The sequence below is a fragment of the Rhinoraja longicauda genome, chromosome 6 (genome assembly GCF_053455715.1).
Source record: "Rhinoraja longicauda isolate Sanriku21f chromosome 6, sRhiLon1.1, whole genome shotgun sequence".
Taxonomy (NCBI): Eukaryota; Metazoa; Chordata; class Chondrichthyes; order Rajiformes; family Arhynchobatidae; genus Rhinoraja; species Rhinoraja longicauda.
The window spans coordinates 40179204-40204384 of NC_135958.1; the positions used below are offsets into that span (position 1 = coordinate 40179204).

General features: G+C 45.6%; 1 protein-coding gene and 1 pseudogene across 1 annotated transcript in view; one reads left to right on the top strand and one right to left on the bottom strand.

Moving 5' to 3' along the window:
• Positions 1-25181, bottom strand: part of LOC144594717 (dipeptidase 1-like) — a 60495-nt pseudogene that overhangs the window by 31580 nt on the left and 3734 nt on the right.
• dpep1 (dipeptidase 1) overlaps positions 24431-25181 on the top strand; it is a 39896-nt gene continuing 39145 nt past the window's right edge. The window contains exon 1 of the mRNA XM_078401794.1: positions 24431-24477. The gene's annotated coding sequence lies outside the window, so the exon portion shown is untranslated. The remainder of the gene's footprint in view (positions 24478-25181) is intronic.

The following is a 25181-nucleotide window of genomic DNA, read 5'->3' on the forward strand; positions in this document are numbered from 1 at the left end:
CTGGAGTAAATCAGCGGGTCAGACAGCATCTCTGGAGAAAAGGAACAGCTGATGTTTTGGGTCGAGACCCTTCTTCAGACTGAGAGTCAGGAGAAAGAGAAAGGAGAGATATTGACGTTGATGCAGAGAGGTATAGAACAAATGAATGAAAGATATGCAAAAACAGATAAAGGAAACAGGCCATTGTTAGCTATGGGCTAGGTGAAAACTATCACTCAGCTATTCAACACTTTGGTTTAGTCAAAGACAGCAGGCCCGTCATTTAAATAAAAAGAAAATTTAGATCATAGTAACATTAAAAATAAACACAAAATGCTGGAGTAACTCAGCGGGACCAGGCAGCATTTGGATAGAAGGCATGGGTGGTGTTTCGGGTCGAGACACTTCTCCAGACTGAGAGTCAGGGGAGAGGGAGACACAGAGATAAGGAAGTGTGTGGTGTGAGAACGTGAATCCACTGAAGTGCTTTTACAACAACTGCCATCATTGCACCAACTCTGTGCTCACATTCATCACATGTAATTGTACAACTCCTGCAGATTTCCCGCTTAAATTATTAACAAGGAAATAAGAAATTCCTGAAAACATTTAGAACATAAGAGCCTTCTGTTATCCAACATTCAAATATCCCAAATAGTCACATGTTGAAAAATCACTTACAAAATCTTGCATGCGCTAGCATCTGCCATTCAAGGTGGTGGGATGGGCTTTCAGCAATTTTACAAATGTCACTTGATAAACGATTCACAAGAGGCTTCACAATCTATATAAAGTCTCTTCAAAATCTTACCACTTTTTTCAGAATGTCATCTGGTACATTGCGTTTATGGTTACACAGGGCGTAGGCACTGGAGTGGCTAAATATGACAGGAGCCTTTGAAACTTGCAAAACATCATTCGTCGTCTTGACAGAAGTGTGTGATAAGTCCACAATCATTCCTAGTCGATTCATTTCTGCAATAACTCTCTTGGATACAATTAAAACAAATTATTTAATCATACTCAAAGCATGGCAAAATATTCATGAAATTATTTCAGGGGTTTATTTTATTCAGAGTACTTGTGATGCTTCATGTCTGCTCGGAAAGGATTTTCTGGTCCAGTTTAATGCTTTTTCTGATGGATAACTTCTTTTTCGCTCAATAACATCTCTGTGAACTTTGCTGCCCCAATTATCACCAAAACAATGCAGAAAATTATATAATTTGGTTTAAATAACCTGAATTAAGAAGGATGTTAACTCACAAATAAATAGAACGTCAAGGAAGACAAGATGGCGCCCAACCCAGGCGACTATGTGCGTACTGGCCACAGAAGCAGATCTACAATCACGTATTACAATCACTCCACACTTTTAAATCACTACTCCTCCAGCAACATTTCTTACTTTACTCCCTGTATCATGCATCTGTACACTGAGAATGGCCCGATTGTAATCATGTATTGTCTTTCCGCTGGCTGATTGGCACACAATGAAAGCTTTTCACTGTACCTCGGTTCACGTAACAATAAACTATAACTAACTAACTAACTAAACCAACTAACTAACTAACAGTCTGCAGATGCTAGAATCTTGAGAAAGAATAAAGTGCTGGAGGAGCTCAGTGGGTCAGGCAATATTTATAGAGGCCAATAGACAGACGATGTTTTGGGTCAGGACCCTTCTTCAGCCAAGTGAAGATCAGTTCCTCCAGCTGTCTGTTTTTGATCAGAACTTCAAGAACTTTGGGCAATTAAGAAGAAACAATGGATGTGGCATCATCTATTTGACCAAAATACATTTTAGAAAATGAAGATTTATAACTTTGAGGGGTCCTTTAGAATTTCAGGAATTAAGTAAAAATATTTCCACAAAATATTTTTTTCTGCAAACTATTGAGTGTAGTTTGCAAATGTACTTAATGACTTTTCTTCCAGTAAATATGAAAACAGAATAATGTTGCACTGTTTAAGCATCTGTGGGATACTGCTGTTGAAAACCTATGTAGGAATGTCATAAAGGTGGAGTATTATCATTCCTCTCACATTTAAAGGTGCAGCAAATGCAGGAGGGGGGGGGGGGGTTGTGAGAGTTTGCTGCATTCCCAATGTTCCCCTGATAGCCAAACCGAGTGACACCATAAACAGATGCCTCTACATGTTTGACAGCAATCTCCGGTTTTGCAGATGAAGGAAGCTGAAATAATAACTTCTCACCTTGGTCTTAATTATGTCACGAGAATTGAATTTGGAGAAGAGTGCTTACAGGAAATGATAAATGAATTTGCCAGTTTCGATTGCTGACTTTGCCTTTCATATTTGGTGTAACTTCCATTAATGTATAAACTGGATTAGATTCTAGAAGGCTTGTAGTTACATAAGGTTTAGCCAGCCGGGCGTGGACCTGTTGGGTCCTAAACTCTCCTGCGCGCCTCTCTCGATGGCTCAGCAGCAGCGGCAGCTGGACGGCTCAGCCCCGTCCCACTTTGGCCCCACTCCTGTCACTTGCGTGGGTCGCACCACGGCGACCATCTTGGGCAAACCCCCCCCCCCATTGGCCGCCACTCCCGTCACTCAAACACGGCTGACGGCCAGGAAGAGTGGAAAAAGGATTTATTAAAGGATTAATTAAAGTTACAAAAAGGTGATTTGTATGGTTTAAAAAGTTTAAAACATTTAAAATATAACAACCATGTGAACCGCAGGCGAATGATGAGTAAGGTGGGCTTAAAATTGTCACCCTATTGTGTTCCGTTTTGGCTGTTTGTCGGGAATAACAGACAAATATATATACATACAAGATGAGAGTTTTAAGGGCCTGTCCCACTTAGGCGATCTTTTTGGCGACGGCCGGCGACTGTCAAAGTTGTAGCAGATCACCGAACTTTTCTTTTACCCGACGACAATGACCCTGACAATGCCAAGTCAGGTCGAGATTACACCGTCTTCGGAAACATCGCGAAATTCCTACACTGTCAATGCTTCTCCGGCATCCTGATTTTCGCTGAAATCACTGACAAGTCAGTAAGTATTTGAGAGTTTTGAACTATAACACCTTGTATGGGTTACTTACAAACCAAGCTTCACTGTAACATGGAATAAACCGGATTTACTTCCAGTTTACTAATAGCTGTATTAAAAAATAAAAATTAAAAAGTGGTTCAGTGGATCTTTGTGAAAAGTATGTGGGCAATCTTTGAAAATGTAAGGGAGATGCATATCTGGTTTCTGTGTTGCATATCTGGGTTTGGAGCCCACTTTAAATGTAATGGCTGAGGACAAAAACATCGCGAAAATTCCCACGCTTACCTGACCGTCAAACTGTCGCCTCCAATCTACCTGTCAAATGTCCTGACGGTAAATAAATTGGTTAAACACAAGTATTTTATCGTATTTTGAAATGACTTTACTTATTTTAATATTATGTGCTTCTAAATGCATCTTAAGAGAACCTAGCAAACCTGGGGACAGCATGCGACAGCGCCCGCAATAAGCAACGATACCTGGCGACAAGCCAGCTGTCGCCGAGAAATTTCATACCGGTTGGTTTCTTAGCGATGCGCCGAGATCCACTACGATCTTTGGAAGACTCCCCACGATCATGCCCGCGACACCCCGGCGAACTGTTGGCGACAGCCTAGTCGCCGGCAGTCGCCTTAAAATCGCCTAAGTGAGACAGGCCCTTTAGTAACATATAGATAAAAGCTTTCAAAATAAATATCATTGGACATTGATGGCAGGCACTAACCTTTCCAAACTCAGACAGTCCATTACTTTCAGCTGGATCTTTCCCCGTATCTACGCGCCAATTATCAGCCCTAAACATTGAAAAAACATGCGATAAATACTTAGATATGGGTCTAAAATCAGGCACATTGGTGCTTGTGAAACTATTCTTTATACCAATTGCTGTAGATGAGGTTGGAGGAGGTGCACGTGAACCTTTGTCTCACCTGGAAGGACTGCTGATGTCCCTGGACGGAGGCAAGGGAGGAGGTGAAGCGACAGGTGTCACATCTCCTGCGGTTGCAGGGGGAGGTACCTGGGGAGGGGCTAGTTTGGGTGGGAAGGGATGAGTGCACCAAGGAGTTGTGAAGGGAATGGTCTCTGTGGAAGATGGAACGGGGTGGAGATGGGAAGATGTGGCGGGTGGTGGCATCGTGTTTGAGGTGATGAAAATATCAGAATATGATGTATTAGATGCAGATGCTGGTGGAGTGTAAGGTGAGGACCAGGGGAATTCTATCCTTGTCCCGTTGTGGGGAGGGGAGTGAGAGAGGAATGACGGGATACAGTGGAGACACAGGGAACCTATCTATGAAGCAGGGGATTGATGGGATTGTTGGTGTGTTTGCACCATGATTGCTAGGGTCAGGGTCTGTGAGGAAGGCTGTCAAGGTACACAGTGGGATACAGAGCATCAGCAGAGATTGGCAGAGAAATGGCAGATGGAGTGTGAGGTGTGCCCTTTGGGAGATCAAAAAGTATGTGTTAATATTCTTTGGTTTGTTTTATGTGGGGGAGAGGGTCGGGGAAAGTTTTTTTCAATCTCTTACCTTGCTGGAGATGCAATGGTTTTCTAGATCGTATCTCCAGTTGCTCTGCGGCCTAACATCGTGGAGCTGGCGGCCTTGCTCGAGACTGACTTTAAGCCCCACCACGGGGCCGTGGATCTACCATCGGAGCCTGCGATCCCTTGTCTGGGATCGACGCTCCAACAGAGGCCTGCAGATTTCAACATCAAGGAGCTCGTAGTCTCGGGTAGAGACTAATGTCGGGAAGCTCCAGGTTGCAGGAGGTTTGACCAGCCCTGACCCTGGGACCGATCGCCCGGCACGGGGAGTTGAGATTCCCCCGATGTGGGAGCTTGATCGCCCCGACGCAGAGGGCTTGACCGCCGGTTGCGGGAGTCAAGATCGCCCCGACAACGGAAGGTTCGAGGCCCCCGACCGCGGGAGGACAAAGAAGGGAAGAAGCTTGAACTGTTTCTGCCTTCCATCACAGTGAGGAATGCGGGAGAGTTGCTGTGGTGGATGTTCATGTTTAAAATGTATTTGGGTGTCTTGTTGCTCTTTATTGGTATGACTGTACGGCAGTCTGAATTTCACTGTACCTTAATTGGTACATGTGGCAATAAACTCACCTTGAAACCTTGTAAGGGGAATATATGCAATTACTGGCAAGACCCTGAACAGCATTGCTGTAAAGAGGGATCTTGGGGTCCAAACCCATGAAACTCTGAAAGCAGAAACATATGTAGATAGAGTGGTAAAAATGACATATGCTATGCTAGCCTTCGTTGGTCGGGGCATTAAGTATAAGAGGCAGGAAGTCATGATGCAGCTTTACAGGTCCTTGGTTAGGCAGCATTTGAAGTAATCTGGTCGCCCCAATACAGGAAGGATGTGGACACATTGGGGAGGATGCACAGGAGGTTCATAGAATGATGCTTGGATTAGTTACAAGGCGAGGTTGCACAGGCTGGGTTATTTTCTCTGGAACACCAGAGATTGAGGGGAGAGCTGATAGAACTATATAAAAGTATGAGAGGCATAGATAGGGTAGACAGTCAGAACCTTCTTCCCATATTGGAAATGTTAATACTAAAGGGCAGAGCGTTATGGTGAGTGAGGCAAAGTTTAAAGGATATGTAGAGGACAATTTCATTTTTACCAAAGATAGGTGAGTGCCTGGAACAACAGTGAGATCAACAGTGGAGGCTGATATGACAGTGGCATGGAAGAGGCTTTTGGACTGGCATGTGGATGTGCAGGGAATGGAGCGATGTGGATTATATGCAGGCAGACCAAAGTTGGTCTTGGCATCATGATCATAGGCACAGACATTGTTCGTCCTATGGTATTGTTGTGCTGTACTGTTCTATGTTCGATAGAGAAAATTGTCCTCACTTTACCTTACCATGGTGTGTTGCAGCTATGTGTGAGGGTCATGTAACGAACTCCCAGCTTGTAGAAGAGGCGTAGTGTAGCCAAGCTGCTGTCTATAGAGTGTCCACCCTCGATGCCAATTAGACTGGCCACTTTCTGATTCTTGAAAGCTGTGATAATGTCTGTATTAGGAAGGAAATAGAGGTTATGTGCAGATGTTTGCTTCGGTTCACTTAGTACATTTATACTTAGCAAATCTATTCCATACGATTGAATATTTGACTACTCATTTAATATAAAACAATAGTATGAGCATTTGAAAAATACACATTAAATGTAAAAAAAAACACAAACTGTTGGAGTAACCTAACAGGTCAGGCAGAATCTCTGGATAATTGTTAAATTGTACGGTTAGAGCATATCTTCTGTAATAACTGCACCTAAATTATTTTGCTCCATTTGATGGTGAGAATTAACCATGGGTGAAAAATGCCAGCTGGACTATTTGTCACAATTCAATACTTCTCCCAACTTTCTTATTTTAGTTTTTGTTCAGTTTAGAGATACAGCGCGGAAACAGGCCCTTGGGCCCACCGAGTCCATGCTGTCCACTGATATTCCTACACCAGCACGATCCTACACACACTTGGGACAATTTACAATTTTTACCGAAACCAAATAACCTACAAACGTCTTTGGAGTGTGGGAGGAAACCGGAGCTGCTGGGGAAAACCCAGGAAGGTCACGGGGGGAACATACAAATGCCGTACAGACTGCACCCGTAGTCAGGATCGAACTCTAGCGCTGTAAGGCAGCAACTCTACCGCTGTGCCCGTATTCCTTTCAAATAAATACTACCAGAGATAAAATACATTTTTGTTTACTTCCAAAGTTTGGATCTTTAATAACCTTAGGACATTTTATTTCTTTTTGGAAACTGAGGTTTATTGGGGGTTCTGTTCGGGCTTTAAAATGGAGAGGTTGGTTCACTGGGAAATTGTGGGCAGACTGCTTGGGGTTTTCTGTCCATTGTGGCCGGCGTCTGACTTCTTGATCATTCCTAACTTCTACCCTGTGACATGTAAGTGTGGAAAGCACCTGAGATTGCCAATGAATCACCTCACGTGATCACAGCTTGACAGAGGCACGGCACTTTAGAAAACACCAGGATGTGAGCTTTACTAAGACATCAATATTGTGCAATAAATGAATATTCCATAGAGAACGTTAATTCCTTGAAATTGACCTTGACATTTTTGCCTGAAAAGCAATTGGCAGATGGGACAAGCCCTGAACTATTGCATGTTTAATTTAGTTTAGATTCAAGATACAGTGCGGAAACAGGCCCTTCAGCCCATCGAGTCCGCACCGACCAGCGATCCCCACAGACTAGCAATATCCTACACACACCAGGGACAATTTTACATTGATACCAAGCTAATTAACCTACAAACCTGTACGTGTTTGGAGCGAGGGAGGAAACCGAAGATATTGGAGAAATCCCATGCAGGTCACGGGGAAAACATACAAACTCCGTACAGACAAGCACCCGTAGTCAGGATGGAACCCGGGTCTCTGGCGCTGTAAGGCAGTAGCTCTACTGCTGCGCCACCATGCTGCCCACGTGGTTCACAGCTAATCTTCAACGTTGGCTTCTTTATCCAGCATGATTCCCGTATCCATCATTTCTCGTAACATCCAGAAATCTATCAATCTCTACTTTGCACAGAGTTAACGTCAGGGCTTCCTCAGTGCACCAGACTAGAGAATGACAAACACTTACCAGCTATTATGTGAAGACATTGCACGTCATCTCAGTCCTAGTCTTTGCCTGAGACTGCAGTCTCTGGCTCTGGACCCTTCAGCAAAGTGAACCGTCCACCCTCTATCCAGCCATGGGAGGACTTCAGAAGTTTCAATCAGATTTCCTCTCACACTTCTCAAATCCATAGGCCCAGTGTGCCCAGTCTCTCCTCTACACCAAACCTGTTATCCCTGGAACCAGCCTGGTGAGTCCAAGGCAAGTTGAAACTTTAAGGATGTAGAGGCCAAAGTTGTGCACAATTCTCCACATGTCCTATATAATTTTAGTGCAATACATTTATTCTCACACTAAAATCATCTTGCAACAGAGGCCATTGTACCATTCTTCATTCCTCACAGTTTGCTGCATCTAGACACTGGCTTTCAGTAACTCGAATGCAAGGACATCTAGATCCTTTTGTCTGCCTGGACCTACCTGACATCCCAGTCGCCAAACACTTTAATTCCCCTCCCATTCCCACACTGACGTTTCTGTCCTAGACCTCCTCCATTGTCAGAGTGAGGCCAAATTGGAGGAACAGCACCTCATATTTCGCTTGGGCATCTCAGTGGTATGAGCATTGATTGCTCTAACTTCAAGTAACCCCGGCATCCCCTCCCTCTCCATCCCTCCCCCACCCAAGTCGTACCAGCTTCACAGTTGTCTTGTTGTGTCTCATTGTCTGTACTCGTTTTCACCCAGCACACAGCTGACAATGGCCTGTTTCCTTTATTATCCCTTCATCAGACTGAGAGTCAGGGGAAAGGGAAATGAGAGATAGAGATGGGGATGTAGAGAGATATAGAACAAAAGAATGAAAGAAATGCAAAAAAAGTAAGATGATAAAGGAGACAGGCCATTGTTTGAGAGGGAGACACTTCACTACAAACAAGTGCAACTGGGATCAAGGTGATCATTGCAGACAGAGTGCACACATTCAGCGAAGCACCCAGTCTGCACTCGGTCTCACCATCGTAGATGGGGTCAAATCGTGAACACTGAGTGCAGTTGACAAGATTGGATCAGGTTATTGAAGAGAGTTTTAATGCTGGACAAAGTTCAAAGAAAATGTAGAATAGATGATTATTGTTAGCGAGGAGAAGGTGACAACGAAGCAAACAGAGATGAAATGTAATCGGGGACAGTCAGACTTGTCGGAGAACTGGGAAGGGGGACGGAAGGAGAGAGAGGGAAAGCAAGGGTTACCAGAAGTCATTATTCACACTGCTGGGGTGTAAGCTGTACAAGCAAAAAGTCCCCCATTACATTTTATCTCTGTTTACTTTGTTGTCACCTTCTCCTAGCTAACAATGATCGATTCTACATTTTCCTTGACATGCATCTCTTTTGATGTCTCGTTTTCACACCTTACCCTTCCTTATCTCTATGTCTCAGTTAATTCAGAAACAACGGTTCTGAACTTAAAGAAAGGCAACTTTGAGGGCATGAGACATGAATTGACCAAGGTAGACTGGCAATTGATTCTTAAAGGGTTGACAGTGGATATGCAATGGAAGGCATTTAAAGACCGCATGGATGAACTACAACAATTGTTCATCCCAGTTTGGCAAAAGAATAAATCAGGGAAGGTAGTGCATCCGTGGCTAACAAGGAAGATTAGGGATAGTATCAAAACAAAAGATGAAGCATACAAATTAGTAAGAAAAAGCAGCCTACCAGAGGACTGGGAGAAATTCAGAGTCCAGCAGAGGAGGACAAAGGGCTTAATTAGGAAAGGGAAAATAGATTATGAAAGAAAACTGGCAGGGAACATAAAAACTGACTGCAAAAGCTTTTATAGATATGTGAAGAGAAAAAGATTAGTTAAAACAAATGTAGGTCCCTTGCAGTCAGAAACAGGTGAATTGATCATGGGGAACAAGGACATGGCAGACCAATTGAATAACTACTTTGGTTCTGTCTTCACTAAGGAAGACATAAATAATCTGCCGGAAATAGCAGGGGACCGGGGGTCAAATGAGATGGAGGAACTGAGTGAAATCCAGGTTAGTCGGGAAGTGGTGTTAGGTAAATTGAATGGATTAAAGGCCGATAAATCCCCAGGGCCAGATAGGCTGCATCCCAGAGTGCTTAAGGAGGTAGCCCCAGAAATAGTGGATGCATTAGTGATAATTTTTCAAAACTCTTTAGATTCTGGAGTAGTTCCTGAGGATTGGAGGGTAGCTAATGTAACCCCACTTTTCAAAAAGGGAGGGAGAGAGAAAACGGGGAATTACAGACCAGTTAGCCTAACAGCGGTAGTGGGGAAAATGCTAGAGTCAGTTATTAAAGATGGGATAGCAGCACATTTGGAAAGTGGTGAAATCATTGGACAAAGTCAGCATGGATTTATGAAAGGTAATTCATGTCTGATGAATCTTATAGAATTTTTCGAGGATGTAACTAGTAGAGTGGATAAGGGAGAACCAGTGGATGTGTTATATCTGGACTTTCAGAAGGCCTTCGACAAGGTCCCACATAGGAGATTGGTGTACAAACTTAAAGCACACGGTATTGTGGGTTCAGTATTGATGTGGATAGAGAACTGGTTGGCAGACAGGAAGCAAAGAGTAGGAATAAAGGGTCCTTTTTAGAATGGCAGGCAGTGACTAGTGGGGTACTGCAAGGCTCAGTGCTGGGACCCCAGCTATTTACAATATATATTAATGATTTGGACGAGGGAATTGAATGCAACATCTCCAAGTTTGCAGATGACACGAAGCTGGGGGGCAGTGTTAGCTGTGAGGAGGATGCTAGGAGGCTGCAACGTGACTTGGATAGGTTAGGTGAGTGGGCAAATGCATGGCAGATGCAGTATAATGTGGATAAATGTGAGGTTATCCACTTTGGTGGCAAGAACAGGAAAGCAGCCTATTATCTGAATGGTGGCCGATTAGGAGAAGGGGAGATGCAACGAGACCTGGGTGTCGTGGTACACCAGTCATTGAAAGTAGGCATGCAGGTGCAGCAGGCAGTGAAGAAAGCTAATGGTATGTTGGCATTCATAGTGAGGGGATTTGAGTATAGGAGCAGGGAAGTTCTGCTGCAGTTGTACAGAGCATTAGTGAGACCACACCTGGAATATTGCGTACAGTTTTGGTCTCCTAATCTGAGGAAAGACATTCTTGCCATAGAGGGAGTACAGAGCAGGTTCACCAGATTGATTCCTGGGATGGCAGGACTTTCATATGAAGAAAGACTGGATAGACTCGGCTTGTACTTGCTGGAATTTAGAAGATTGAGGGGGGATCTTATAGAAACTTACAAAATTCTTAAGGGGTTGGACAGGCTAGATGCAGGAAGATTCTTCCCGATGTTGGGGAAGTCCAGAACAAGGGGTCACAGTTTAAGGATAAGGGGGAAGTCTTTTAGGACCGAGAAGAGAAAGTTTTTTTTCACACAGAGAGTGGTGAATCTGTGGAATTCTCTGCCACAGAAGATAGTTGAGGGCAGTCCATTGGCTATATTTAAGAGGGAGTTAGATGTGGCCCTTGTGGCTAAAGGGATCAGGGGGTATGGAGAGAAGGCAGGTACGGGATACTGAGTTGGATGATCAGCCATGATCATATTGAATGGCGGTGCAGGCTCGAAGGGCCAAATGGCCTACTCCTGCACCTATTTTCTATGTTTCTATGTCTCCCTTTCCCCTGACTCTCAGTCTGAAGAAGGGTCTTGACCCAAAACGTCACCCTTTCCTTCTCTCCAGAGATGCTGCCTGTCCTGCTGAGTTAATCCAGCATTTTGTGTCTATCTTCGGTGTAAACCAGCATCTGCAGTTCCTTCCTACCTAATGTTCTGGGGCTTTTCTGTAATGGAGCCTGGTAGCCACAAGACAAGATGTCAAGTAGTGTCATCATGGTGGACATTCAAATACTTATTGCCCCTGTAGAGACATCAGAGAGACCCACCAATAGACTTGTGATGATCACAACCCAGCCATATCAAGGCAAACTACCTGTGATCATCTACCTGAGACAGATCAAAATTACATCGCTGGGACTTGTCACACAGCTATTGACGGCCATGTGTGACTGTTTCAATCGCAGAGGCACCAGGCAGGAGAAGGTAAGATTGAAAGAGGTGGGTGTTGTGGGAAATTTTGAGAATTATAAGGAAGATGAGTAGGTAAATGAACGACCTCTTTTATGAGGGGACTCCATTTGGCGAGTAGAATCTGGACATTTATGGTATCTACATGTTCAATATATGGGTGGATTCTAAACAACAAGAAATTGATTAATGTTAACTCTGGGGAAAGACAAAGACGCAAGGTTCCAGAGACATTGATTAATGATAGTTTATGTCAACTCCACAAGTAACCATTGCATCATGAGGATATAAAAATTGTACAGTTACTTTGAATTATTGTTGCAGTTTGGGCTTGCTCACGCTGCTTCCCGATGCACACGGCTCATAAACCGACTTGTCCGATAGACTCACCACTGATGTTTGAGCTGTTTTATTTTGTGTCTGTGCCTATCTGAGTAAAGTCAGATATAGGACACGGGTAAAGTATGAAATTTGAAAGAGATGCAAAAAAGTAACGATGATAAAGGAAACAGGCCATTGTTAGTTGGGAGCCCTGTGAAATCTATCAGTTACTCCAGCTTTTTGTGTCTATCTTCGGTTTAAACCAGCATCTACAGCTCCTTCTTACACAGTGATTGTGCTCAGGACTCTGGGTCAATGCTGGAAGCAACCGTCGATCTTCAGCATCGAAGCTTCCAGTGCTTGGGATCCACGATCCACATGGACCGCTGAACAGCTTCGTGACAAGGAGTCACACAGATTAATATGCTCAAGACTCTTGCATGAAAGGGAAAGATATCAATTTCAGCTCATACCAATAGTATTAGTCATCAGAGGATGTGGGGAAGAAGAGGTTTATGTTTAAGTAGGTTACAAGGTCAACAACATCATTGAATATGTTCATCAATTCATTGCCACTGCTGGCAGCAATATGATAACTTACCACTGCTTGAAATTGCACATTGGAAAGTTTGAGGATACAGGTGACACATTCTGTGTATGACGTCTATTTGCTCCAGGGTTTGTCTCACGGCATCCTTGTACTGGGTGTCACACGGTGTATATGCCACCCAAAACTGCAACAACAGGTCGTACATTATTTTCCAATTTAGAACTTGTACAAACTAAATTAAATAAAAGCTAATGCACAAGAATCAATCTAATGGCTTGGTAGTTGCAGAATAGTGTCAAGAATATAATCAGGGCATTCAACTCGTTTTCGGGGTATTGTTCCTGATAAACAGGAGGGAAACAGGGGAGCTGAGGTACAAGGATATTCCTTGTTCTATTAGAGGCTTGGAGACTCCAATAAAATAAATAATAATAATAATAAGCATTTATTTTATATAGCGCTTTACCAGGTGCTCAAAGCGCTTTACAAAAACAGTCATAACATAAAAACAAACAGACAAACTATCCTGACGGAGAAGCGGCGAACAAACAGCGCCATCGTCCTCTCACGTCAGGGTCCGGCAGTAGACAACAAAAAGCACAGGACACACAGATACAATTTTAACACAAACAGCCATCACAGTGATTGCTCCAGGCACACCCTCACTGTGATGGAAGGCAAAGAAAAGTCATTATCTCCTCCTCATTCATAAATGACCTCAGAAATAGCTATTTGCTTCCCTTAGTCCATGTTGACAAATATTCTCCCTGCAACTGATGAGCTTGCGTTAAACTTACCCCAGTTTATAGCTTTCAATTTACTTTTCTTTATCCACCAATAGAATCTGAACTTGAATACTTGAATAGGGTTGGCACGGTGGTGCAGCGGTAGAGTAGCGGTAGCGGTAGAAAATCAAATCAAATACCTGTCCTCCCACTAGACCAGCTTTCAGCTTTGGGATGTTAGTGTGGGTTCCATTCAGTTTATTCAGATCCACTTTGGACAGTTAGTTGTGGAAACGCAGTAGAAGATGGAAAGGGAGATCATTGTGTCCAATTTTGGAAAGAAAAGCCTTGCGGTGGCGCAGCGGTAGAGTTGCTGCCTTACAGCGAATGCAGCGCCGGAGACTCAGGTTCGATCCTGACTACGGGCGCCATCTGTACGGAGTTTGTACGTTCTCCCCGTGACCTGCGTGGGTTTTCTCCGAGATCTTCGGTTTCCTCCCACACTCCAAAGACGTACAGGTATGTAGGTCAATTGGCTGGGCAAATGTAAAAAAAATAAAAGATTGTCCCTAGTGTGTGTAGGATAGTGTTAATGTGCGGGGATCGCTGGGCGGTGCGGACCCGGTGGGCCAAAGGGCCTGTTTCCGCGCTGTATCTCTAAATCTAAAAAAAATCTAAAATCTAAAGACCTCTCTATTGTTGAAAATCCTGCTGGGAAGAATGACGTTGCAAATCTGAAGCTCTCCAGATCCTAACGCCCTTTTCCCCATTGACACAATTGTTCTTACAACATGATTTTCTATACAACATGAGTTTTCCTAGCAACGTGACTGTTGCATTATAGCAGAACTATCTGTATCTCCATACGGTCTCATGGACCTCTTTGACATTTGGAGTGTAAATCTTAGCATTCGGGAAGTTATATATTTCTGTTGCTTAAACAGGAAATGTCTGCAAAAGGAACCACTGGCAGTTCTCCATTTAGATAATGTGTTGTGACAAATGTTGTTACCCATGTAACCCACGTAACCCAGCCAGAATGAAGCGGTCACTTCAGGCTGAGTGTTGACTTGCCGGAGAATTTGTTGGGGTGGAGTGGAAGGGAAAAAAGAGCTAGACTACTGAACAGGAATTAGTTAAAAATAGACACAAAAAGCTGGAGTAACTCAGCGGGACAGGCAGCATCTCTGGAGAGAAGGAGGGAATGTTTCGACTCAAGACCATTCTTCAGATCCTGAAGAAGGTCTGAAGAAGGGTCTTGACCCGAAACGTCACCCATTCCTTCTGGGTAAATGTAAAAAATTGTCCCTAGTGTGTGTAGGATAGTGTTAATGTGCGGGGATTCCAGGGCGGTGCGGACGGTGGGCCGAAAAGACCTGTTTCTGCGCTGTATCTGAAATATGAAAAAATATGAAAAAATGTCAAACAACAGGATGGGCCAGCATCCTGGGCCAAGATATATTCTATTGAAATTCTTCATAAATTAGGAAATGTACAAACAATGTAATTTCCAATGTATTTTTAAAAACCACTTCAGTACACTGAGAATGAATCAGGATTCTTGTGTTTTCAAAACTGTTTTCCATTGACCTTTGAATTCCATTAAAATGAGAAATGGTAACATGGGGAAATGCTTGTCAAAGTTATGGAGGAACTATTACTTGTGTGCTTGATCTCACCTAACTCAAGAATAAATCAAAATCAAAAGACCAAAAGCATTGGAACCAATGAGTCATTTTGTAATGGTAAAAATGATAAATTCTTTATCTATCCGAAGAAGAAACATTATCATCTAATAAACTACAAGAAACCATATCATGGTTCCAATCTCAGCTAGTGATAAGCTTCTCCAGCATCTGCACCACTAATATGCTAACGATGAAATGATCCCAGAGAATGATCCCGGGAATGAGTGGGTTAACAAATTATGAGCGTTTGACAGCACTGGGCCTGTACTCACTGGAGTTTAGAAGGATGAGGGGGGACCTCATTGAAACTTACATAACCTCATAATTAAAAGACGTTCCTTTCGAAACGAGATGAGAAGGAATTTGTTTAGTCAGAGGGTGATGAATCTGTGGAATTATTTGCCACAGAAGGCTGTAGAGGCCAAGTCAATGGATATTTTTATGGCAGAGATAGGTAGATTCTTGATTAGAACAAGCCTCGGGGGTTATGGGGAAAAGGCAGGAGAATGGGGTCTGGAGGGGGAGATGGATCAGCCATGATTGAATGGGGGAGTAGACCTGATGGGCCGAAGGGCCTTATTCAGCTCTTATCATTTATGAATTTATGAACATTTCAGGACACTCTCGGATTACTTCAACTCAATTGAAACTGCAGCAAAGTGAGTCTCCTGGAAATTAAAAAAGCCTGAAGGACATTTGCTGGGGATAAGGCCAGATCCCTGCTTGTCCAGGACATGTTGCTGTGTCCGTTCACCTCATGCTGTCATTTCAGGGATGTTTTGAAGGCCTGCAAGTTGAGACAAAGGCAAGAGGCGACATTGTTTTTGAAGCTCTGGGCAGCTGATGTCAAGGCACACAAACTCACAGGCATGCTGCTGGTCTGCTGGATGATGACCACTGCACCTTGATATGAAGCTCCCGCATGGAGATGGCCAACCCATTACCCAGGGACACTGAAACCAACCAAACCCAGAGGCTCCAAACCCCACTTCACTGCAACTCTCCAATGAGCAAAGTCTAGCCAACCTTCTCAAACGTGTTTGGACTTAGAAAGACAATAGACAATAGGTGCAGGAGTAGGCTATTCGACCATTCGAGCCAGCACCGCCATTCAATGTGATCATGGCTGATCATTCTCAATCAGTACCCCGTTCCTGCCTTCTCCCCATACCCCCTGACTCCACTATCCTTAAGAGCTCTATCTAGATCTCTCTTGAATGCATTCAGAGAATTGGCCTCCACTGCCTTCTGAGGCAGAGAATTCCACAGATTCACAACTCTCTGACTGAAAAAGTTTTTCCTCATCTCTGTTCTAAATGGCCTACCCCTTATTCTTAAACTGTGGCCCCTGGTTCTGGACTCCCCCAACATTGGGAAGATGTTTCCTGCCTCTAACGTGTCCAACCCCTTAATAATCTTATACGTTTCGATAAGATCCCCTCTCATCCTTCTAAATTCCAGTGTATACAAGCCTAGTCGCTCCAGTTTTTCAACATATGACAGTCCCGCCATTCCGGGAATTAACCTAGTAAACCTATGCTGCACGCCCTCAATAGCAAGAATATCCTTCCTCAAATTTGGAGACCAAAACTGCACACAGTACTCCAGGTGCGGTCTCACTAGGGCCCTGTACAACTGCAGAAGGACCTCTTTGCTCCTCGATAGATAGAGCCTTATAGATTCATAAAGCATAGAAACATAACATTCAGCCCAACTAGTCCATGCTAATCAAGATGCCCCATCTACACTGAGCCCCAGAACCGGAAAGGTGAATGTGGGTTTGGGAAGAGGAGTTATAATGGTTAGCGACCGGGAGATCCAGCAGGTCTTGGCAGCCCACGTGCAAGAGCTTAATTCTCTCCTCCCACCCACATTACCGCCTGCCTAGGTACTTCCCCCCCCCACCCCCACCCCGTATCCACAGTAGATGTAACACCCTGTCCCCATGCTTGGCAGATTGGTTGGACAAAGGCCAAAGATGAAAAGACAGAACAGAGAGTATGAGTTAAGGATCGGAGAGTCGTGAAATGTGAAGCCAGAGGATATAGATGGAACGGGGACAGGGAGTAAGGAAAGGGAGAAATGGGTACGCGTCGATGTGGGGCAAGGAGAAGGGCCCACCGAGACTGGAGAGGAGCCGGCCACGATAGTGGAGAGGGCGGTCTGACTGACGGACGAGGATGGAAGTGAGGACGCCGCTGCCGGAGGAAGGGATGAAGGTGGACCCGGCGTGCGGGGGGGCAACTGTGAGCAGGGGGGAGAACAATGGACAATGGAGGACCTGGCATAGGGGGGGCGGCTGTGAGCAGGTGGGAGAACAATGGACAATGGAGGACCCGGCGTGGGGGGGCCGCTGTGAGCAGGGGGGAGAACAATGGACAATGGAGGACCCAGCTTGGGGGGGGGCGGCTGTGAGTAGGAGGGGGAAGAGCAATGGACAATGGAGGACCTGGCGTAGGGGGGGCGGCTGTGAGCAGGGGGGAGAACAATGGACAATGGAGGACCCGGCGTGGGGGGGGCGGCTGTGAGCAGGGGGGAGAACAATGGGCAATGGAGGACCCGACATGGAGGGCTGCTGTGAGCAGGGGGGAGAACAATGGACAATGGAGGACCCAGCTTGGGGGGGGGGGGGCGGCTGTGAGCAGGGGCGAGAACAATGGGCAATGGTGGTTCTGGCGTAGGGGGGCTGCCGTGAGCAGGGAGGAGAACAATGGACAATGGAGGACCCAGCTTGGGGGGCGGGGCGGCTGTGAGTAGGAGGGGGAAGAGCAATGGACAATGGAGGACCTGGCGTGGGGGGACCGCCATGAGCAGGGGGGAGAACTAGGGGGGACCTGGAGCGGGGGTACTTTGTAACTTTGTAAAGCGCCATTTATGGGCGACTATTCAAGCAAAGAATTTCACTGTGACTTCTCACATGTGTCAATAAACAATTCAATCCAAGAGAGGGGAAATTGGAGAATTTAACATTCATACCTTTAAGGAGCTAAACACTTCATAGTTATAAACTGTGATCATCACCTCTTGATGTCACGCTCTTTCTCTGGCCATGCGCCAACTTCTCTTGAGCTGTTGGCCAAGTGGGCAGAGGAATGGTTACTGGAGTTTGATGCAGATAAGTGTAAGGTGTTGTGTCTTGGGAAGTCTAAGCAGGGCAGGACCTTCACAGTAAATGGCAGGGGCCTGGGGAGTGTTGTAGAGCAGAGGGATCTCGGAGTGCAGGTATATGGTTACCTGAAAGTGGAGTCCCAGGTAGATAAGATGGTCAAGAAGGCTTTCGGCACATTGGCCTTCATCAGTTAGGGTGTTGAATATAGGAGTGAGGTTTCTCACTGTGCAAGGGCACGTGTGGTGTGCTTACCTTCGTCAGTCAGGGCATTGAGTCAGGAAGCGATGTTGTAGCTTTATAGGACTTTGTTTAAGCTGCATCTGGAGTATTTACAAACATCTTCAACCACTGAGGTCTGAGATTCCCACCTGCTTTAAAAGGGCATCGTTGTCCAAGATTAGTAATGTGACAATGTCTACCAAACAGAGGTTGGTTATGGCGCACGTCAACCCCTCCCTCAGCAGGAACCTGCACCCTCCACTGTTTGCCGAGCAGCATTATAGATCAACAGGGACTGCGATCTCGCTGGCTCTCCACTCTGCACTGGACTACTTTGATAATAAATACACACACAGTATGTCCAGCTGTTGCTCATGGGCAACAGCTCCGTGTTTAACAACATCCTCCCCTCCAAACAAGTCACCAGGCCCAGGGAGCTGGGTCTCCCTGCATCCCCCAGCAACTGGATCCATGACTTCCTCAGCAACAGACCGCATTCGGCACGAAGTGGAACTCGAACACCCAGGAACGAAGGAGATCACAAAACGAGGTGAGCGCTGGGGGAAGCCCTGCCTCAAAAAGGCCACCCTCTCGTTTCACTCCTGCCATCAGGAAGAAGGTACAGGAGTCTGGAAACGGTGCCATCCAGGTCCAGGAACAACTTCTTCCCAACAATTGTCAGGCTATTAAATACTATGAACACTAACTGAACTTCGAACTACAAGCCGCCTTGATTGTACAAGGCACTTTGAACTAAGTGTTGTTTTGCACTATATTGTTTTTTAGAATTCATTGAACTTTTAAAAATTTGTTTATTGTTATGTTATCTATTGAGAAATGCGTTATCTAGTGAGATATGCGTTTACAATCTTATTGTGCTGCTGCATGTAAGAATTTCAATGTCCTGTTTGTGCCATCACGCCTGACCTTGACTCTCTTGAAGGATATGGATCACATCCAGCCAGAGATTAGTTTAACTTGACATCATGTTTGTCCGGGACATTGTGGGCTTGTCCCTGTGCTGCCCTGTTCTATATTCTACATAAGGATATTTGTGAATGGAGCTGGTGATGAGACCGAAAGGGCCTGAGAGGTAAGAGTGGTTCACACCTGCTACATTCCCGCAGGGAACAGTGACAGTATTTTGGTATCCAAAGCATCATTAAAAGTGTCCCGGCCCTGGGTGGCACGGTGGCGCAGCGGTAGAGCTGCTGCCTGACAGTGGCGGGTTCGATCCCGACTACGGGTGCTGTCTGTACGGAGTTTGTACGTTCTCCCCGTGACCTGCGTGGGTTTTCTCCGAGATCTTCGGTGTCCTCGCATACTCAAAATGCGTTCAGGGTTGTAGGTTAATTTCCTTGGTATAAGTGTAAATTGTCCCTAGTGTGTGTAGGATGGTGTTAATGTGCGGGGATCGCTGGGCGGCGTGGACTCGATGGGCCAAAGGGCCTGTTTCCATACTGTATCTCTAAATTAAACTAAGCTAAATGTAGTAAATTCAAGGAATCTGTCTGATTAAGGGCCTCGTTTTGAGGATCTTCCTGAAATAGCCCCCTGAAAGTGGCAACAGAGTAAGAAAGCTCACACTGGTACCTGCAAATTCTCCTTGGAATATGTGACTGAGCACACACTCACACATGCTTATCTTACATACCGCTTCCTATAACTGGTATTTACATTATGTACTAGACCAAGTGGACTCGTTGGGCCCAAACCTCTCCTGTATTGGTGCAGCACCCTCTCCTCCCCCCTCCCCCTCACCCCTTCCCCCCCCTCCCCCCTCCCCCTCCACCCCCTTCCCTCCCCCTCCCAGCTCTCCCTCCCCCCTCCACCCCCCTCCCTCTCCCTCCCTCTCCCCATCCCACCTCCCCCTCCCCCTCCCTCCACCCCCCCCTCCCCCTCCCCTCCCCTTCCCCTACCCCCCACTCCATCCCCCTCCATCCCCCTCCCTCCACCCCCCCTCCCTTTCTCCCTCCCACCCTAGGAGATAGATTTAAACTTTAAAATGTGAATAACTTAAAAAATATAACACAGATTTCAATGAAACTTCTTCCATTAGCACCAAAGGGACGACGGTGAGTAAGGTGGGCCTAACATTGTCGTGCTATTGTGTACCGGTTTGGCTGTAGTTCAGGAACAAACAAACGAGAGTTTTAGTATATAGATAACAAAATATAAATAGTGATAAAATTAAATATTGATCAATGGTCAAACAGAATACAACACTCAGTATTGATTTCACATCATCAATGAGTGAAATATAATTAGGTTTCTATCATTCTTTTCTAATATTTCCTTACAACAGGCATTCGTCATTGTAGAAACAAAGAACTACAGATGCTGGCTTACACCAAAGATAGACACAAAGTGCTAGAGTAATTCTGTGGGTCAGGCAACATCTCTGGAGAAAAAGAGTTAGGTGACGTTTTGGGTCGAGACCCTTCTTCAGACTGTACAGGCTTCCTTGTGACAGGCTTCTGGTCAGCCTTTCAGGTCCATGCAAGCTCCCAGAGTAATCCCATCGAACCCATTCCCCACTTCCATCCCTGTATCCCAGTAACCTCACATATCCATCAATTCCCTAACCACCTTCAATAGTGGCAATTGGCAGTGGTCAATCAAGCCATTAACCGTAGATAGCAATTCAGCACTGCTCTCTGGTTGTGGTAGGATATAACCATATAACCATATAACAATTACAGCACGGAAACAGGCCCGTTCGGCCCTACCAGTCCACGCCGACCACTCTCTCTGACCTAGTCTCATCTACCTGCTCTCAGACCATAACCCTCCAATCCCCTCCCATCCATATACCTATCCAATTTACTCTTAAATAATAAAATCGAGCCTGCCTCCACCACTTCCACCGGAAGCTCATTCCACACAGCCACCACCCTCTGAGTAAAGAAGTTACCCCTCATGTTACCCCTAAACTTTTGTCCCTCAATTCTGAAGATATGTCCCCTTGTTGGAATCTTCCCCACTCTCAAGGGGAAAAGCCTACCCACGTCAACTCTGTCCGTCCCTCTTAAAATTTTTAAAACCTCTATCAAGTCCCCCCTCAACCTTCTACGCTCCAAAGAATAAAGACCCAACCTGTTCAACCTCTCTCTGTAGCTTAAGTGCTGAAACCCAGGCAACATTCTAGTAAATCTCCTCTGTACCCTCTCCATTTTGTCGACATCCTTCCTATAATTTGGATGATTCATTGCCTGATGACAGCTGGGAAGAAACTGTCCCTGAATCTGGAGGTGTGTGTTTTCACACTCCGACACCTCTTGCCCAATGGGAGAAGAGGACAGGGGGAGCTAAAGTGCTGAGCCACCGGGAGATCAGGGAGGTTGAGGCGGACTGAGCGTGGGTGTTCGGTGAAACGATCGCCGAGCCTGCGGGACGGGTTGACCACGGAGTAGCGGAGGGAACGGTCGGTCTCTGCGAAAAGCAGAGAGGGGTGGAGATGGGAAGATGTGGCCAGTAGTGGGGTCCCGTTGGAGGTGGCGAACATGTTGGAGGAGTATTTGCTGAGTGCGACGGCTGATGGGGTGGAAGATGAGGAGAAGGGGGACTCTGTCCTTGGTACGAATGGGGGAAGAGGGAACAAGAGCGGAGCTGCGGGATATCGAGGAGACTCTAGTGAGGGCCTCATCTATAATGGAAGAGGGGAACCCCCGTTTCCTCAAGGATGAGGACATCTCCGATAACCTGGCTATCTGCATGCTAAACCTCCGAAACCTTCTAAGAAATTAGAGGCGTTGGTGTGCTTAAAATGTTTAAATGTGGGGATTAGAATATAGCACCATAAAGTCTGTTTTATTGGGACCGCAATAGTTTTTTTGCAGTAATTATGGTTTATTACACCATAGAAATGTCACGAATCCTTGAATAACAAACATCGCGAAATTCCCATGCTTATCAATGCTTCTCCGGTGTCCTAATTTTCGCTGAAATCACTGACAAGTCTGTAAGTACTTGAGAGTTTTGAACTGTAAAATCTTGCCCAGGTTACTTGAAAACCATGCTTCACGGTAACAAGGCATAAACTGGATTGACTTCCAGTTTACTAATAGCAGTATTAAGAAATTTAATTTTAAACGTGTTAAATGGATTTTTGTGCGGAGTGTGGGCATTCTTTGAAAATGTACAGGAGATGCATATCTGGTTTCTGGGTTGCATATCTGGGTTGGGAGCCCACTTTAAATGTGATCACTGATGGCCATAAACATCGCGAAAATTCCCGCGCTTACCTGACCTTCAAACTGTCGCCTCCAATCTACCTGTCAAATGTCCTGAAGGTAAATAAATTGGTTAAACACAAGCATTTTATGGTATCTTCAAATGACTTTACTCAATTTAATATTACGTGCTTCTAAATGCATCTGCGACAACCTAGCAAACCTGGGGACAGCATGCGACGATACCTGGCGACAAGCCAGCTGTCGCCGAGAAATTTCTATCCGGTTGATTTCTCAGCGACACGTGATCCACTACGATTCTTTGAAGACTCCTCACGATCTTGCCCGCGACACACCGGCAGCCGAGTCGCCGGCAGTCGCCTTAAAATCACCAAAGTGGGACAGGCCCTTTAAAGGTGCACAGTGTTTTACCCAGGGTAGTTGAATCAAGAACCAGAGGACAAGGGTTTCGTGGAAATAGTTAACACGAACCTGTGGGGCCAATGTTTTCAGAATGAGGTGGTGGGTTTATGGAATGAGCTGCTAGAGGTGGTAGTTGAGGCAGGTATTATAACATCATTTAAAAGGTATTTGGACGGGTACATAGACAGGAAAGGTTTAGATGGATATGGACCAAATGCAGGAAGGTGGGACTGGCGTGGATGGGGCTCCTTAGTCGGGATGAGCAACTTAGGCTGAAGGGCCTGTTTCCGTGCTGTGTGACTCCATGACCAGCAGGTTTATGGTCATTAATGCAACAGGTTTGAAGCCTGACTTGCTCCACTGACGATGTGTGACCTGCCGAGTCTCCCCATAATTATTATCTCCGCTCAGTTTACTCTCGAATAACCGCCCTCATGATTCTAGCCTCATGTTCACCAACTACAAGCCTTGTGTTTGTGTCCTTGCCACATTGTGTGGCAAGTCCGGGTGTTGTGCCCTGAGGAAAGCACAATCCAAGCAGGGCAATCCGCTGTAATGATCCCCATTTGATCCCCGTTGTACACAGAGCCTGGGAGTGGAGAGGACGTGAGACCCCAAGTCTTCAGGTGAGTGAGGCTAGTGGAAGGTGAGGCGCTCAGCAGCCACACTCTTTTCCTGGCCACACTCAGCATCACCATTCCTCCGTTACCTTCAATATCTCAGATAAAACAACCGAGAACAATGCAGCTGAAAGAAAATCAGCACAAAATGGTCTGGAGGCACTGGCAACATCTCAAGGTCTTCTCCACTGCTTGAGCCGGGCGATCAGAAGCATCTGCATCTTGTGCAGTGCCATACGACACGATACGATAGAACTTAAGGAGGGAAATCGGTCTGCCCGCAGTCATGAAACACAACGAGATACACGAAACATGAAATTAAAGTGACGAGAGGACAGTCCAGGGTTGGGGACGTGCGGAGATTTGGGGAGGGGTGGAGGGAGGGGAAAGGGGAGTCAGTCTACCCCAGAACAGACGGGGAGGGGGGAGTTGGGACAGTTGTGTGCATTTCTTTAGTTGACCGAGTGTGAGGTAATGCAATAAAAGCAGTGGTATCTTGCACCCAGTGACACTCTGTGAATACTACTCAGATGGAAATAAGACTTATGAGTTTTGCCTGGGCTCACGTCTCAAGCTAGCTCAATTCTTGGACGATTATATTTTGCGCACGAGCAATGAGTCTTGTTAACACAAGACTCTTCAATCTTTTGCTGTTGTAACAGTGCAACTGCCAAATCTTAGGGGAAGGAAGCGAATCGGGAGTGTGGCTTGATTAGTATTCCTGTATGTCGACTTTCCCTGTTGTTAATGAATAACTGTGTTTCCAGCTCCTGGGCCAAATTATGATGAATTTATAATGAACGCTATAGGTTAATGCAAGGTCAACCAGTGCTCGATAGGTATTTAACGCTCCAAAAGCTCATTGTTGTCTGGATGCAGCAGATCTTGCAGAATTCCCATCAGAGCCTGGAGCTTGGAGAGAGGCCGTGGTGAGTAAAGGGACTTTGGTGAGGTTGGCCTGGGGGAGTGGTTGAACAGCAGATCCAGGGCCACCTCGTGGGAATGGTGGCATCAACACACGGGGACAGAACCCGCTGGGGAGAAGCTGCTACTTGGCATTCAAAGTTGGAAGTTTATTCTATCCAGGTTAGGAATCACAGAGCCATGGAGCTATTCAGCATGGGCCCCTGAACACCATCTCACAAGTTCACAAGTTGTAGGATTTGAATTAGGCCATTCGGCCCATCAAGTCTACCCTGCCATTCAATCATGGCCGATCTCTGCCTCCCTAATCCTATTTTCCTGCCTTCTCCCCATAACCCTTGACACCCGTTCTAATCAAGAATTTGTCTATCTCTGCCTTAAAAATATCCACTGACTTGGCCTCCACAGCCCTCTGTGGCAACGAGTTCCACAGATTAACTACCCTCTGACTAAAGAAATTCCTCCTCACCTCCTTTCTAAAAGTGCGCCCTTTAATTCTGAGGCTACGACCTCTGGTCCTAGACTCTCCCACCAGATGGGAGACTCTCCTATCTCGTCCGTGCCGACCACGTTGTCTAACCAAACGATTGCCATTTACCTGCCCCTGGCCCAGATCCCTGCAAATGTTTGCTGACCACGTAGTTGTCTTTTAAATATGGAAATTACACCCACCTTCACCACTTGGTGTGGCAGTGTGTTCCATGCACGC